The 18,801-nt window shown below is 36.7% G+C and overlaps 1 long non-coding RNA gene across 1 annotated transcript; it reads left to right on the forward strand.

The window, feature by feature from the left end:
• The first annotated feature begins 8,934 nt into the window (after positions 1-8,934).
• On the forward strand, positions 8,935-9,624 carry LOC134274648 (uncharacterized). The gene is made up of 3 exons (XR_009993659.1): positions 8,935-9,019; positions 9,120-9,192; positions 9,348-9,624. It is a non-coding gene; the product is annotated as an uncharacterized LOC134274648 (long non-coding RNA).
• The last annotated feature ends 9,177 nt before the right edge of the window (positions 9,625-18,801 follow it).

Genomic DNA, 18,801 nt, shown 5'->3' on the forward strand with positions numbered 1-18,801 from the left:
ATCATGAAATGAATGAAAATGTGCTCACCTGAGCATTCTGGCTAGTAAAAAGCATCATGGGTTTGTTGTTCTTGAAAAGAAGATTCTTAAAGAGTTTTCTTATCCAAATGACACTAACCAATGACATCAAGTTACTGTGATCGATGTTTAAGTACACCATTGGGCTCTAGTTTCTCGGCTTGAACCAGTTAACCACAGAACTCCGCCCACCAAGTTGTAAGGAAATTTTGAAGGCTGGTTCACGTGCACCACAGGGACTTGCTCCCGGCGAGTAATAATAATTTATTTTAAAAAATCATATACCGTAATAATAAAACTACAGCAAGTCCCTGTGCGTGCACATGCAAAATACATGCAAAAACTGGTTAAACAGGTGTTTTCCAAAGCCCTGCAGCGGATGAGGTTTATACTTTTCTCTCTATTATCTGTCATGATACTGCGTTCACTTGGAAAAATAGTGTTTCGGTCATTGTCAGTTCCGACAAAGCACATGTTATTTAAACGCAGGAGGTCGTAGCAACATCGAAAAAAATAGGCCAGCAAAAGTTTAAAATAAGACATTCAAATTGCGTTTCTAATTGAATTATTTTAGATTCAAGACATGTTTCGACCTTTAATTGTCATTAATTTAATAGTTGTTGGTTCGTTTAGCGATTAGTTGGTGAATAATCTGGAAATGATATAAGCGGCAATAATTCTTCCTGTTTACCCAAGGTCATGGACGGGGTTTATTTTTAGCCCGAACTGGTGTAGCTGGATATGTCAAAGAAAAATCATTAAATGTGGTATTTTTCGGCAATAAAGGATACTCGCATGTTAGGGCCTTGGAGTATGAATTAGCAATATCTCTATCTTGAATTTTCTCTAAACATAGCGAATATTGAAGGTAATATTGTCACCTAGCTAATACTTAAAAAAGGTACAATAAACACTGATAAACGTCTATTGATTGACATAATTTAAAAAAAAAAGCTTAATTTGGTTTCCAATTTGCAATAAATTGTGAGTTATCCAACAATACATCATCATGACCATGTACATGTTGGATGAACATCAGTAACCACATCCCAACTTTGCATGGACGTAGCATCCGCAGGGGGGGGGCACTTTGTTCCCCAACTTTACCTTGACTATAGCATGTATAGTAAATGTTCATTGAAAGGATGGTGACCCCCACCCACCAACCACTTTATAACATACTATAGAGATATCACGGATCGTCCAGAAAAAAATTTGAAGTGAGAGTAAGTTGGTTTCGAGAAGTTGGTCATACCCCCCCCCCCCCCCACCCATCCAACGTCACGAAATAGGATTTTCGAGTTCGGGGAACTTTTAATTTTTGTTTGTTTTCTTTCTTTTTGCTTGTCAACTTTTTCAGGTGAAAAAAAAACTCTGGTTGGCCCCCCATTTTCAAAAACGATGCTACGTGCCTGCATGGTTTGGTGATACACGCCGTTACTTTAGTTGGCTAACTATAATAAATATCTCGCGATTTAATATCTAACTGTCAACATTTACATAAATTCTCATACTCAGCAAAATACACCTAGCAAATAAACTTACCATTTTAAAAAATCACATACTGCCCTTGAACATGACTCTGTACTCCGTAGCGTCCTTCCCTGGAAATACCCGGATGACCATAGCACGACTCGAAACAGAAATGTCATGCGTTTCATGGTGAAGAAAAAATAAATATTTTAACCAGTTTTCAAAAATATGTTAAAATCGTGTTCCTAAGCTTAAAGACACCATAAATGAATGCATGAATTAGCAGATTTATTTTTATATATGGGAAATAAGAAAAATAAAGAGACTTTTTAGTGGTGTCCTTAAAGCATAAATTTATTTACCTAAAAATATATATGCTGAAAATTGGATGCTATTTATCTACTTTTTCCATACTTAAAAAATTTAAATGTAATTAAATTTTGTAAGATCATGTCAAACTTTATTTAAAGTTTATAACTAATGCTTACTGGATCATTCTGTAATTTAGGTATTCAAGCTTAAACATTAAGGGGACCAATTTGGTGTCCCCTCAATATCCGTGTCCCCCTAATGTATATATATGTGGATGAGTGGTCTCCTTTATACATAAAACCTATATATATATATATATATATATATATATATATATATATATATATATATATATATATATAGGTAAAATTATTTAAAATAAAAAAAGGCAACACAGATTAAAACGTTAGCGCTTTTATTACATCTTCAGACGCTTTACGAATGCATTCTTTATCATGACTGCAATGTCTTACAAAACTATTAATGCTTTAAAAATTATTATCTATAATTGAATCTGACAGCAATCAATTAAATGCTTGCAGTTTGTTCACACCTTTGAAACCAAATCCGACACGTGTTTATACTCATAGCCGGAGAACATCGAAAGGTTACACTCTGTGTGAAGTTTTTATCAGAAATCAAATTAAATCAAACTATTAAGACTGGGATTAAATTTTTGAATGAAATATTTCTCTATTTCTCTTCTTTCTGTTAAATTGTCTTGAAAAAGTTTATAAAAAGGGAACACTTTAAATTGTCCTTGTCCGCATCTATCAATGTGTTCGCTGAGTTTGATCTCACGGTACTCAGGAACTTGAATATGCTGTTTATGCACGCGAATTCTTGCTCTCAATGTGGTCCCAGTTTCACCGATGTAGAATTGGTTGCATCCTCCGCAAGTAATAACATATATTAAATTTTTGGACTCACATGTCATGTCTGAATTAATAAAGAACTTTTTTCCTTTGAAATTAAATGATGTTCCTTCCTTTAAAACAGAACATGTGCCACATCGCGGATTTTTACACTTTGCCACGGATTTTGTAGATTTTGTTATTTTGGAAGGACAGAGTATTCTTCTGAGGTTTTTGGGCTGCCTTTTGCTGTTTATAAACTTGAATTTTGAAAGAACATTTGACATTTCTTCATCCGTTTTGAGAACTTCGTTCAGATTTTGAACGATAGGTGTAATATTTGGGTTTTTAGGATTGTAAGTTGTGACTAGTGATAATATTTTAATATTTTCCTCATCATTAGCAGTTGGATTAATTAATTCTTCTCTGTCTAGTTCCTTTGCTTTTCTGATGCCGTCGTTGATTGAGCTTAAAGGATAATGTTTTTCTGTGAGAAATATTTTCAATTCATCCAGACGTTGATTTCTGGTTTCCTCCTCACGTACTATTGTGCATATTCGCCGGGCTAGGTTGTAAGGTATTGCTCTTTTAATGTGTCGCGGGTGGGAAGATCCAAAATGAAAATATTGATGAGTGTCAATACTCTTATAAAATATATCTGTTGCAATTTTGTTGTTTTTCCTTACAGATTAATACATCTAACAATGGTAATTGAGTAGAACTTTTTTCCATTATAAATTTAATATCTGGGTCTAATTCATTTAAGATATCATTTAAAATGTTCAAATCTGATTCATCTTTTTTCCATATAATAAAACAATCATCCAGATATCTTTTCCAGTTTTTCTTAAGATATTCGCAAAATTCTGCATCAAACTGTTCGTTAGCGTTTTCATATAGTACTTCTTCTAGGTATCCAAGGATTGATTGTGGAGAGGGTTTTCGGGGATACGGTGGACTTGAGGAGTTTCGACCTGACCAAGATCATGTTTCTAGAACTAACCTGTGACAGCTTACTCGCTAGACGAGGCACCCAAGTCTCTCTTTGCGACAAAATATGTCCAATTGTTAGTAAATAATTCTTGCCATTCATTTATTTAAATATAATCACATTTAATTATGCACAATTTACAATGATAATTTCCATTCTTACGTCGAAACGATATATCCTGGTGAGCTTGAGATAAAAGATACCATAGAGTCCGACAATTCTGCTTCATACTTGGAAATTTTACTTGAAAAAGACACTAATGGTAATCTAACAACCAAGCTATATGATTAACGTGATGACTTTAATTTTTCTATCGTCAACGTCCCTTACTTATGCAGCAATATACCTTCATCAACTGCATACGGAGTATATATATCTCAGTTGATTCGATACGCACGAGCATGCTCTACGTATTAACAATTTCTTAAATGAGGTAAACTATTGACAACCAAGTTATGAAATCAATTGTAAGTCCATTATTCATACACTGAATTGACGACAGATTTTTTTCTGTTATTTCCTGATTATGACACGGCGGGAGTGACCGGTCGGCAGGGGATGCTCACTCCATGGCACCCAATCCCACCTCTGATGTTCCGGAAGTCCGTGTTTGCTCTGCTCTTATTTTGTATATTGTTTAATGGACGTTGCTATTGAATATTGATCGTTGTTTCCATATCCTCCTTGTGTAAAATGGACATTAAGCATTTTTTAAATATTGAATTGTTTATGTTTGTCAGGTTTCGGAAGAGATGCACCCAACCCAGGCTGTGTTCAACACGACAACCCTCGCAGAAACGGCAGCGACTACCTTCAGTAAGTGTATCATGTATTTATTTTTTTTCCCAACGTTTTGTTTTTTGGTTGAAAAAAATAACTTTTGTTTTTACGAGAAATCTTGGTTTAACAAATACCCCCAAAATCCTGTCATTATTTGCGAGAATTGACTCATAGAATAAAATATATTTTCTAGACACTCCCTGGATAATCGTCGCAGGAATATCGACCCTTGTGGTACTCAGCATTGCAGTGTGCCTTTGTGCAGTGCTTGTCATCAAGAGATGCGCGCAGAGAAAACGGGCGAGGTTTACCACTGAGATGGACGATATTTCGGTGACGGAGTTTGGGCAATTCCAAAGTGTCAAATTAGACTGAACAAACTCTTTTATAGCCTTCATCTTCTTGTAGTGATCTTTACCCAGTGGAAGTGCGCCGTTTTCGTTTGAACTGAAGCCCCCGCGCCAGTCTGCCATCAAAGGGAACCGACACCCGACCTTAGACGTTCACAGCGCGTTAGGAGAGTGCCCGAGAGACTTGCGTATTGAACTGTGTGTGTGTCTGTAATTTTTTGGTACATATCCATGCTGCATTAATCTCGCGTTTGTAAAATAAAAGTGTATATACATGTATATAAATATTCTTATCCTAAAAAAAAAGTCAGTGACTTTGTCCATGGCTAGTTTTTTTTTTTCTAAAGGAAAAAATTCAGAATTATTGTATATATGGGAATAAAATACTGTCATTACATGTTTATGTTCATCTAACTCCTGCAAAAAAGCTACAACGAATTTGACATGTTTTAAATTGTCTTCAATTTGGTATTGCTTTCATTGCCATTAGACAAAATCGAATTGAGGTTGAGATTGAGACATTGATACAATTGAGAAGTTTACCACAAGGTATAGTAATCTTATGCAAGGAACTCTGTCCAAAATGACTTGATGTGAATAGATAGTAAATTGGGTATTTAAATGCTAAAGAGTTGATTATTTTACTTGGTTTCAATAAGAGTTCATGTTTGTTTAGTTCCCTGAATTTTGAAATTTTGTTTGCACAAACATAGAATTTGAGTGATTAAGGCGGATAATTGCAATAAATAAAGAGTTTTATTACGGGGTAAGCTAAAAAAACAATATAATGCATTGCACTCTATGCAAATTAATTTGTGTAAATAGTTAGTTAATGTAGTGGTCCTGGAGGAGCTGGGGACGAATTCCCTAGTAGCCTCCAATACGTGTCCAGCAATGATGCGGGCTATGACGTAATTCTCTCTCTCTTGTGCTGATTGTCGAACCGATTAGACGCGTTAATCAGTCCTCTGTGTAAGTCATTGTATTATTAGGGCCCCGCTTGGCGGGCGCCCTATAGTGATCAGTCTGTCTGTCCGTCCGGCTGTCCGTCCGTCCGTACGTCCGAGATCTCTTGTCCAGGGCACATCTTCTCTCTTCTTGGCCCAATCTGGCTCATACTTCACCCACAAAGTGCCTTTGGGTAACCAGTGTGCGGTGACCTTGAACCAGGTTTCTAGGTCAAAGGTCAAGGTCCACGCTGAATTATATGACAAATCCTTGTCCAGAGCATATCTTCCCTCTCCTTGGCTCAATCTGGCTCAAACTTCACCCACAGAGTGCCTTTGGGTAACTGGTGTGCAGTGACCTTGAATCAGGTTTTTAGGTCAAAGGTCAAGGTCCAAGCTGATTTATATGAAAAATCCTTGTCCGGAGCATATTTTCTCTCCCCTTGACCCAATCTGGCTCATACTTAACCCACAGAGTGCCTTTGGGTAACCAGTGTGCGGTGACCTTGAACCAGGTTTCTATGTCAAAGGTCAAGGTCCAAGCTGAATTATATGAAAAATCCTTGTCCGGAGCATATCTTCTCTCTCCTTGGCCCAATCTGGCTCATACTTCACCCAGAGTGCCTTTAGGTAACCAGTGTGCAGTGACCTTGAATCAGGTTTTTAGGTCAAAGGTCAAGTACCATGCTGAATTATATGAAAAATCCTTGTCCGGAGCATATCTTCTCTCTCCTTGGCCCAATCTGGCTCATACTTCACCCACAGAGTGCCTTTGGGTAACCAGTGAGCACTGACCTTGAACCAGGTTTCTAGGTCAAATGTCAAGGTCATATCAGAAATATATGAAAAATTCTTGTCCGGAGCATATCTTCTCTCTCCTTGGCCCAATCTGGCTCATACTTCACCCACGGAGTGCCATTGGATAACCGGTGTGCAGTGACCTTGAACCAGGTATTTAGGTTAAAGATCAAGGTCATAGCAGAATTGTAAGAAAAATCCTTGTCCGGAGCATATCTTCTCTCTCCTTGGCCCAAACTGCCTCATACTTCACCCACAGAGTGCCTTTAGGTAAACAGTGCGCAGTTACTTTGAAGCAAGTTTCTAGGTCAAAGGTCAAGGTCATAGCAGAATGATATGAAAAATCCTAGTCCGGAAAATATTTTCTCTTTTGTTTGCCCAATCTGGCTATTGCTTCACTCATAGAGATCCACTGGTCAATGGATCTGCAGTGACCTTGGTCGAAGTTTCTAGGTCATGGTCAGAATTAACCTTTCTGTTTAAAATCTTTGTTTGGTGCATAATTCTTTGCCTTTAATTCCAGTAATTTTATATAACTTGGGATACAAGATAACTTCGATAAATATTAGTAAATTTGCAGTATCCGTGAAGTCGTACTAAATGACTTTTACTGTATAACACAAATGTTCCTTTTCAAAATAATCCCTTTTAAACGACCTTACATTTTCATGTTCATTGTTGAACGCGGGGCCCTTTGAGATGGCCACCATCTCAATGATATCTAGTTGCGATATATTATTGGCGACCACTAATAAACGTGCGGAATTTTACTATAGTGTTTCTGTTATCCGCCATCACAGATATGTAATCCGCAGAAATACTTTATTGACGCTGCGACCCAGGGTTTTTTGTCTGGGCAGCGGGGTGCCGGCCTAACCTCGTGTTATTAGTGCCGTCGCCATCTTGAATTTTTTGTGACTTTTTATTTATGATGAAACTTTATAAGGCTAGGGTCTTTGTGTTCTTTGTTGTATTATTTCAGCGGATTAGCCGCGGAATATTTTCATGTACCTTTAATAAATTTATCTTGTGATATAAAGACTGGTGTTATGGACCGAGAGATTAGCTCGTTTGGTCTGGGTAGGGGGGCTGGTATGCTTGCAGATGGGGAGGAGACCGGAGTGGTCTGATAGGTGCCCTGTTAGAGTGCAGTCAAGGGAAAGTCCCGCCTACTCAGAGGGTGTAGTTTGTCTCAGGTGTTGATAGTACACCGGTGCCCCAGGGGGGTGCCCTGAATAATATCACTCAGTATGGGGAGGGGGACATGTCACTCACTCAGGGAGCTATTTCGGAGGGTCCAGCATAAACACCCGGATGGTCAGCATTTTATTCCCTCCTCTAGGAACGACAAGGGGAAATGGGTCAAATTCAAGGTGACCTGTAAATAAAAGGGTGGATACCCTAGGTCGAGATATGGGGACCCTGAGAGGGGATATTGATGCCCTTGGGACTAGTGTCAGCAGTGTGTCAGAGCAGCTGGGGTCTATGGGATCACACATAAATGCCTTTGAGACAAGTATGGTAAAGCAGCTGGGGTCTATGGGATCCGACATTGGGTTTATGGAGACAAATATGGGGGGCCAGTTGGGTAATATCACACAGATGTTGGCTGGAATGATGAAGGCCAGTCATGTCCAGTCACCCCCGCCCATGCAGGATAATAGAGTCAGTCAGCCAGTAGTGACTAGTAGCCAGGGGAGTCCTTGTGTCCCTAGCGCACTACCCGGACATCAGATTCCTGCAAGTACCCCAGTAGTGTCTGCACATAGCGGAGAGTCTATACCTGTCTCTGTGGGGGAACCCAGTGTACACATGTCTCAAGGTCATTCCCTTTCATCACTTGGCAATGAAAATTTAGTCTCAAGATTGCCGAGGACTCGGTTGCACATTCGAAACTCAGGCATTATCCTGTTATTGACTTCGCAAAGTCAATAAGTTTGACATTATTGAGGTAACCTTTGTGTTTTTATAAGTTTTTAAACGATGAAAAAATGTATAATACTTTTTTACTTTAAAACCATTCGTTGTGGTATTCTATACACATACAAAAAATCGTTTTTTGTTAGTCCATTATTTATACACTGAATTGACGACGGATTTTTCCGTTATTTCCCGATCATGACAAGGTGCACACGACCGGTGTGACCGGTCGGCAGGGGATGCCCACTCCTCCATGGCACCTGATCCCACCTCTGATGTTTCAGAGGTCCGTGTTTGCTCTGCTCTTATTTTGTATATTGTTTAATGGACGTTTAGATTGAATACTGTTCGTTACTTCCATATCCTTCTTCTGTGCATTTATTTTCCTTTCCCCATACATGGAGATTAATAATATGTTCAATATATTGTATGCTTTATGTGTACAATATTGAGTTATAATACATTCTTATATTGTACCTCCTTTCGTTGTATTTGTTGTTTCTTCATCATCAGATATTTCTATGGCCATGGACACAGGAGTGATTGAAGAGGAACGTGGACTCATAGGAACTGTAAGTACGTACCAGAACAATATGAAGTGAAAACTTTGTTTTATAATATGTTGTATAAGTTATGTGTTAACGACGAATTAAGTATTACCTCTTTTCCTGGACAGGCTAAGTGATTTTCTGGTGCTTGTGTCTGCATGGGAGGTGCAATGGCTCATTTCTGTCTTACTTTTGGTGACTGTAAGTAAATTTATTTTCTAATTTTTAGTACAATGTTTTAACTTTTAAAATTAACATACAAAATTTAATGTTCAAGTGCATTTTTCATATATATGAACATCATGTATGAAAGTGAATAATTTACAATTTATTGTATTTCTATATCTGTTGTGCAGGGACTACCAGTCAGCGTCTTATCTGGATCTGATAAGAAGACGATCAATGCTGCCGAAGCTTTCCAGTGCTTGGTGTTGTCTGGCGTGCACAGTTTCCTCACTTGCCGTTCTGTTCCTGGAAATTGTTTCTGATTCCTCAGACTCGCTACCACAAGGTCAGAACCTGAAGTTGTTTCAACATCCTCTAATTCGGACCCAGCATCTGTGTTTTCCGCATCAGTGTTTCCTAAATAATTTAACATTATGTAATATTGACAATCAGAGGGTGTTCATATACACGTATATATATATATATATATATATATATATATATATATATATATATATATATATATATATATATATATATATATATCCTTTCCATATATAACATAGTTAAAGCTGAACACGACTCCTAAATAGGCATACGCCATTTTTGATAGCATTATATACGATACATCAATACTAGGGTATACTCGTCGCATTCGTTACACCTGACTGCTTTATTATCATCGTGGTATCAGCGTGGAATGGCGACCCTTGTTCGTGCTGGTTATCTTGCATTACTTTTGTTAATATGCTATTGCAGTTACGTTTATCTATGTTGTTGTATACTGCACTGACTTATACAACTATAATTGTAAATTTATTTGGTATCTTACTTTCCTGCATTAGACGAAACATTACGTTATTATTCTCGCTACTAAGTCCTGTATAGCATACGTCCGTCTACATGGATGTCCACTGATTAAACTGAACAGTCTCTTATTCTTGCCCTATTTATAGAGGTCTGCAGGGTAGCGAGTCTCGGGAACTAAAATGGCGGATACATTTCTTTTACGAATCGTGTTCAGCTTTAATGTTTTGGTGAAAGGGGGGCATTAGAAGCATGAAATCGTTGTACCATTCATTAATTAATGTCCTAATAATTTTCAGTTACTACTAATAATTCCTATTGTTCAATATAATAATTACAATTTTGTTTCAACCTGAACCTTTTTTCATAACATTAACTTTATTTTTTTCACCACTTTATGCTGTTGTTTACATGAAATGTTGATTTACCTGGTCAAATGTCCCATTCAGATAACTGGGATTCTGGGATGCATGACCATGTGTCAAACAGTGGTGTCTCGAATTATAGTTGGGTAGTTGGTCCAAGGGGTATACAGATCGTAGAAGGACTCGTATTCATCAGGCTTCAACATTGACCTCCACATTATCTCTGAAATGTGTCCTTCAAACTGCGTGTTCTTCGTCCCAGACATACGCTTGAAATGATCTTTGTCATGTTTCCTTGCACCCTCCATGCAATTGGTATGCACCTCCTTCTCCTGTCCAGATATTAAGTTACTTTTCTTAAATGCATACTTATGTATAACAGTGAAATGTTCATCCCCTAAATCGTTAAGTGAACAGTACGCTGACCATCCGTCAGTGTATATCTTGCCATAACGTTCTACGTGTCTCGATTATGGGAATGAGAGTGTCCTCTGACCTATCCCCACTGGATAAAGAATCAGGGTGTTGCTTTCTCTCTTCACCATACCAAATATCCATATCTACAGGAAAAATTATAAACTTGCTTATTAATGTTGTTGAAAATAGTAAAAATTGCCATTTTCTAAAATTTTCAATGGACATGTGATTTAAATGACTTTGTAATTGGTTATATTTTCAATAAACATATGTTTATGTTTTGTTATAATATAAATTACTTTTAAATATCTACTTAATGAACACATTAAATTGTGCATTATAATGCTTTATTTTATACTGAATTTACCTTTATTCTCTTGTTCGGATCTCCCCTGTGATGTTCGACTCTTCTCCAAAAAGTGATTCGTCAATCTCGATGGTTCCTGATAGTTTCTTCTTCTTTATAGTTACCTCATAATATTCTTTGAATAGTTCTCTTATGAATGATGCCCAGTTTACACCTGTTGACTTGTAAGCTATTCCAGCAAATATGGAACACTGGGTCAATGAACACCCGTCAAGATAGCTTTTTATGAATAATTTAATATCTTGAATCATCAGGTTACTCTTATCAAAGAAGGAATTGGTTCTACTTGACCTTGTGTGGTTTCTGTTTTTTAAACATCTGAATATAGTACCCCCGGGATTCCTCGCTGATGATTTCAAAACCATGGTGCCGTCACAGTCCATCACGGGGCATAGAATGGTGGTCGCTAACAGCTTGTGCATCCTAAACTATTCAAACACCATGTCCTGCGGTTGCATGAAGAGTGTGAAGTTCCATGGATTGAAAAATCTTTAGGCACTATCTGCAGTATGTAACTCGTTCGTCTCTCTCTCTAAAATTCTCTCCACTTCTTCTAGATTCCCGCACTATGACTGATGCTTACGAGCAAGTATTTTTCTTGGACAGAAACCCCTACTAAAATACTACTTACCTGTCACGTTAATTTAATTCCACCCCATGATTGGTCCATTCCTCCAATGACAGAGAGAAGTTTTCAAAATTTGAACCCCAGGGCACTTGCACTTTTTAAACATACAAGAAAAGCTTTACCTTCAATTCCTAAATTCCATATAAGAAATTTCCTTCAATTCTCATTAACATTCTGAAGTACGTAATATTACGCATAAAAAAAAAATGTACGTATTATTGAAATTTTATTAAAATTCTTTATTTTCTCATGTGTTTTGGGATGTAATGTCCGACTCTGCCATCCAAATATTTCCATCCGTATAACTTATAGATCTTCCAACTTTCGAATAATCTGTAAATGATTATTATTACTTACATTGTATTATATGCATAAATAGATTGCTTAAGGTATTCAATGTATAACGAAGGGATTTTGACTGATTTTAAATAATTTTAAACTAGTTAAAAGCACACAGCTAGAAAACAATAAAAGTGAAATAAACCAAATTCACAAGACTTATAACATGTAAGGAGACGGTCATTTTGCACATTTACAGTTTTTGAAGAGTTATCTGCCCTTGATGAAAAGAAGAAAATTTTTGATTTCACAAAATTTCTGCGGTTAATAATTTTTTTTATTTTATATTTTAATAAAGAGGGAGTTTATGCATATTTTCACCAAGAGATTTCTTTGAAATTCAAATTACTTTTTACAATATCTTATAAAAACATGCACTGCCCATAGACTTCAATGTAAAATTCAAAGTGATATTAATTGGACAATAATCAAAATTTTGTAAATTCCTTTGGTGGAGCATTTTCATTTGATAATATCTTCAAATTGCTACCATGATTAAAATATTGGACCGTTCATTTATTAGGTACAAAATATGGTCGTTATACATTGAATACCTTAATGTTTAAATTTTGTTTTATTCTACTAGCGTTTATAAAGAATAACACTACATTACCTAAATAAGGCACGGAAGTGATTTATCCGTTGCCCTGTCCTTGCACAGACGCATCAACCACGCACATTCCATTAAAATGAAGGGATTCAGTCCATTCACAAATGCAAAAGTGGCTAATAAAATTCTCTGAAAGTGATTGAGGAACGGTGACCAAACAACCTCCTTGTGTTCACTGGCCATAGTCTTGCCGGACCACTGCTTGTAAATATCTTTGTTTTTACTTTCCATCTTGTATATAAAGTAAGAACCAATGATAGAAAAAAAATCTGTTTCTTTTATATTATGCTGATTAAAATTTAAATTACGTTTAACGTCACCCGCGCGCGTAGGTTTTGGCGAAATTGCTGTTTTGAAAAAACAAACAAATCGGAATTTGATTAGCCGTTCCGGTTTGCTTTTTCATTTAGCGTCTTAATTTTATATCCCGTTTGAGAGGAAAACATGCGCTATCAGAGGCAGTTCGACAAAAATGGGAATATATGTCACTATTAAAGAGAAGGAAACGTACAAAAATGGTTTGAATAGAGCAATTATGGATCATTTTATGATCGAAATCGACGATAACACCAAATTTGCAGAGTGTTTTATGTCAGTCATTAAATCACAGAACCTGGGTTCTTCGTTGTTTTTGCACAGATAAGACCCACCTTCGCCCAAAGATGAAGTTCGTTGCTTTATTTCTAAAGTAAAGGACAAAGATGAAACAAGAGTGAGTCCGACACTATGCATTAAGTCAGCACTTGAGGCCCATGGTTGTCAATTTCTTGTGTTTGAAATAGTAAGAAATGATCATAATGCAATCACACCCACAACATCTAATTCAAATGCATTCAACATTCTCATGAAAAATGCAAAATCCCAAGCCTTGGAATCACGCATTTATCCATTGAAATATGCTAACCCACAAAGGGGTGACTGGGTTTTATTTACTGATATTTCTGGTTTGTTTGAAAAGGAGGGGGCATATTTTAATAGTGGTCAAGAGCTTGTGGCTAGGAAAATTGCCAATGAAATTAGCAGCAGTATTTATTACATTTTGCCACATCTTTCTAAACTGAAAACAAGGGGATATATAGCTTGCCAAAGCTTTTTATGGAGAATCTGCAAATTGGGGAGGATGCATCCCAGCAATATAATAACCCTACTAGTCACAAGCATAGGGCTCCAAATTTATCAGCAAACACATTTAAACAGTTTGCTGATGCAATATTTGGGATTCTCACAGAACCTGTTTTTACAACAAAGATTTTATACTTTGAAACAGAATGTCACAAAATTAGCAAAGCTCTATGTTAGGCATGCACAGTATCTTGACTCATGTAATGAAGCTATGAACAAAAACCATTCTTCATTTGAACCACTCAGATCTGCAAATGATGGTTCTTCCTCTGTGTTCCAAACGAAACCAGGTAATGCTCTTAGAAAACAAGCCATTATTGATCGGTACAAGTCGCTTGAACTCAAATTAAGTTCTCTACCATTTTATAAGCCCCTACTTGTGAATGAATTTGCTCCTATTGATAGAAAAAAAGAGATATAGATACATTTCAAATTTATCCCTGCCCTACCAAACAGAAACCTACAGTTAAAGTGCAGGGAATTATGTTGGTTCATCTCATTTTGTGTGGCGTACACCACCATGTCCAGATTTTAATACTTCAAAGCAAGTTATTTCAGACGTAGACAATACCTGTGTACCACACAAGAATGATGCGTCGGGAGTTTCAGTCAAGGTTTGAGGGGTTAGTCAAAACAAAGCCTGTAATACTGCAAGGAATTTATCGATTTCTTACCAATGACAGTACACAGGTTGTTATTGATATTTCAAAGGAGGTGAAGGCAAGGTTAGACATTCTTATTCAATCTGGTGACTATGAAAAATTGATAGATCTCAGAGAGCTAAACAAAGGCAAGCCTATGTAGTATGATGCATTTTTTCATGATGTACAAGCTTTTCTCAATAGAAATGCCTTAGAAGCAGTTGATGAGAGAAGGCATGAGCAGCACACCCTTATGGCCTTGGCAATTTCTGTCCATGATCTCAGAGAACAAGTCTCAAAAGACTTGCCTGAAGGTACAGCAATTCCCAGTAAAAACTATCTGAGGCTTCAATTTTGGCCTACTAACCCTTATTTTAGGTCTGCAATGTATTATACTGGGAAGTTCAATGTGAAATACATGGTTCAATCTCGGCAGTTGCGCTCTCAGCATGTAGATTCTCACTATGCAGCTGCTGGCTTTAATTTAAGGGAATTTTGCATAAAATTTCAGCCTTTCTGTACTTTTTTGTCACTTGACGACAAACATCAAATAAAAGTTGGGGAACCTGGCTACCCTGTTGCTGCTGTAGAAAGAGGTCGACAGGTACTTGTCTCCAGAGACAAAACCTTTTCTGTGGGTGATCATGACTTCACAAAATTTAAGATAACACCTTCTGTTGCATTCAAAATCCAGATACCTGATTCCATTGACAAATCATTCTATGAAGGTCATGTGTATGTAACTTTGAAGAATACAATTCTTCAACCAAGTTCACCTATGAGACACATGGTTGAGATTAGTCGAATTATTAGAGAGCAGGGAAACCCCACCTTGGTTGTGTTCAATGATGGTGGTGGTGATCACAGGCTCACATTTTTATCACTGCAGTTAGGATTTCTCAGTCTTTTTATCAAATACAACTTGTCTTACATTGTTGCTGGTAGGTGTCAGAGTTACATAGATCCTGTTGAAAGGGTAATGTCTGTCTTGAATCTGGGTTTGCAGTCAGTTGGCGTCATGAGCAAAGAAATGCCAAGAGGATTTGAAAAGCAGATCAGTGGTTTAAATACAATGGCAGATATTAGAAACAAGGTTATGAAAGGTGGTGCTCTGAAAAATGAGATTGATTCTTGTATCAAACCTGTTATTGATTTGCTAGGGAGCACACTTGGTAAACTAAGCTGGAAAGGAAAACAGATTAAAATTCAAGAAGCAGCCTCTGAAGCTGAAATAGATGCTTTGTTTGAACGAGCCAAATTTTGACAGAAAAAACATGCAACAGAAACACCAAAATAATTATCCAGTTCTCCAGAAGTTCCTTGAAAGTCATTGTGAGAGGCATCATTACTTGTTCACTATGAAAAGGTGCATAGATCAGGATTGTACAGTCTGTAGTATCTCAACTGATGACAGAGCACCTATTGAGCTTTCGGAATCCCTCCACAAGTTTCCTCTTCCTGTCTTGGTGATGGTGATCAATCAAATTATTACAAATCTTTTGATGAGGTATAAATAATTTTACAAATATTCTTTTTGGTATTTATTCTTAAACATCAGAATGTTAGTAAATGTAATCAATTATTATCATAAAGATATGGAAATAACGAACAGTATTCAATCTCAACGCCCATTAAACAAATATACAAAATAAAAGCAGAGCAAACACGGAGGTGGGATCAGGTGCCATGGAGGAGTGAGCATCCCCACACCCGCCGTGTGCTCGTTGTCATAATCAGGAAATAATGGAAAAAAATCCGTGGTCAATTCAGTGTATAAATAATGGACTAACAATTGGTATGAAAAACGTCAGTCAGCATTTCATTCAATGATAAATTGAATTTGCTGACAAGGTCATTGTATCGACCATAGAATTTACGAAATGATGACTTTAAACGAGACTGTTGATATTCTTGTTTCATCAACTTGCTTGTCAATAATTTACCTCGTTTAAGAAATTGTTAATACGTAGAGCATGCTCTTGCGTATCGAATCAACTGAGATATAAATACTCCGTATGCAGGTGATGAAGGTATATTGCTGCATAAGTAAGGGAAGTTGACGATAGAAAAGTTAAAGTCATCACGTTTATCATATAGCTTGGTTGTTAGAATACCATTAGTGTCTTTTTCAAGTAAAATATCCAAGTATCGAGCAGAAGTGTCGGACTCTGTGGTATCTTTTACCTCAAGCTCACCAGGATATATCGTGTCGACGTAGGAATGGAAATCATCATTATTAATTGACAATACGTCGTCGATATATCTAAATGTCGAGTTGAAGGCCACAGCAAGTGTTTTTTTTCTTTTCACGCAAAAGATTTTGCATAAATTCTGCTTCATATGAATATAAAAAAAATTAAGTTTAAGAAAATATTTGTAGGTTTGGGTTCAGTTCCTACAGAAAAGTACAGGCCAAGTCTGGAAAGACTGTTGGATGAAAGCCACGAGGTGGTAGTTCCATTCACTGTGTCTGGGGAAAACTGCAGAGGTTTAATCAAGTTTGAAGTGTGCCTGAAACCAAGATGTTATTATGCACAGTGAGAAAATCATTCATTCAATAGTTTTCTCTCAATCTCAACATTTCTGTCCATGTTTAAAACTGATAGTGTAAATGTACTTCAAATGTTTTGAGCTACATACGTTTTATGCAGAACTGAATAAGGAGGTCATGATTCTAAATTTACATGTAAACATGGGGAAAGAAAACTAAACATTCATATTTCAATAGGAAGAAGCTTACAGAAGATGAAGTTGCACAGGCGGAGGAGAGGAAAGAAGATGTGGAGTACACTTGTGGGGGGCAAATATTCCAAGAACATTGCCTTGTGTTTGTAGAAGTAAAGGTACAATTATTTTCTTACAGTTGAGATACATATACACCAAATAAAGATTTATTTCATAACTAAACAGTATTGAAAATTGAAAGAAAAAAAACACACGGCATATGTTAAATTTTTACATGTAAGATGATAAATGAAATACAGTCATCATAACTTTAAATTGTAGATAACCTGTGAGTCACATGTGTCTAGTAACTATTACCATAAAAGGAAAAAATTTCACTTGGTTTGCTATGTCTGTGGTGATGAAAACCCATTGAAATACCTCCTGAAGTAATTGAAAGCCACTCATCTGCTCACCAAGTATGCATGGTGTGTTCACAGAAAGGATACAAACCCAGATTAAGGAAAAAGTGTTTGTTGGGAAAGCGCAGAAATTGACTTAAACTTGAATATGAAATCTTAAATGTTTACTTTAATTTTGGGTAGATAGGTATATTGATAAACAAGATAAAGTCGCAAAATATGTGATTTTCAATAGACTTGAACTTAATTTCAATTCCTACAGTATGTAGCATTTGACATTGTTGAGTTTTTGTTCACTGAGCAAGTGAAGTTGAATAAAAACAGATTTGTTTAAAATTTTTGTTTTTTTGTTTTTTTCCTCCCTCCCTCGTAGCTTTTTGAACTTTGATGTGACGTTAAACGTAGAACTAATTTTAAACAGCCTTAGAGTTTTCATTGTTATTAAAATTTTGTTTTCTTTTGATTGTGTCGAGTTATAATTATATTAGCTATGGTATGTCCAGGAGGCCCCGTGTCAGCGGCAGGCGTTGGCACGATAAAGATCCCTAACTGCTCAATGGCTCTGAGTGCCGAGTACAGGTCAAAATTTGAAGCCCTTCACCGGCATACGGTGACGTCTCCATATGAGTGAAAAATTCTCGAAAGGGACGTTAAACAGTATACAATCAATCCAGGCGGCGCAACCTCGGATACGGCGTTTTTTTTTTTTTTGACAGAAGCATAAAAAAGAAAAACTTTTTTGATATGAACATTGGACATCCAAAAATCTTATTAAATCAGGTATATATTGGGAAACTATTGCTTCATAAAATATGAAGTTTTCAATCATACTTAAAGTTCTATGAAAATTTATATTAAATTTGACAGGGTGTGTTTAAACAAATAAGTCCTTGAAAATTACGTCAAAAGGGGGGAGGTGTTACATTTTCCAACATTCTATAAAGTTTTGACCCTGAAAAAAGTGGTATAGACCTGGAAAATGTTGAAACTGGCTATGGAGAAATAAAGTACACCCAGATTACTTGTTTATTACTGCAAAAGAGGTCCTTTTGTAGGATGTCCCTCAGAGAGAAAAGGGATGCACAGTTAATGTCGATTCTTAGTCAAGGTGTGAAAATTCATTCAAGTCAAAAAATGACGTTGATCATGTGTTAAAGATATTAAACTCCCACAAGCAAAATATGCTCGCACAATCGAGCGAGGATCTCTCCCAATGTATCAATCCATTTGCAATATTGTATGTATTTAAAGCGGCTGTTCCTG

Source organism: Saccostrea cucullata, unplaced genomic scaffold (assembly GCF_032062105.1).
Source record: "Saccostrea cucullata isolate Sc308-1 unplaced genomic scaffold, CSIRO_AGI_Scuc_v1 ctg1114, whole genome shotgun sequence".
Classification (NCBI taxonomy): Eukaryota; Metazoa; Mollusca; class Bivalvia; order Ostreida; family Ostreidae; genus Saccostrea; species Saccostrea cuccullata.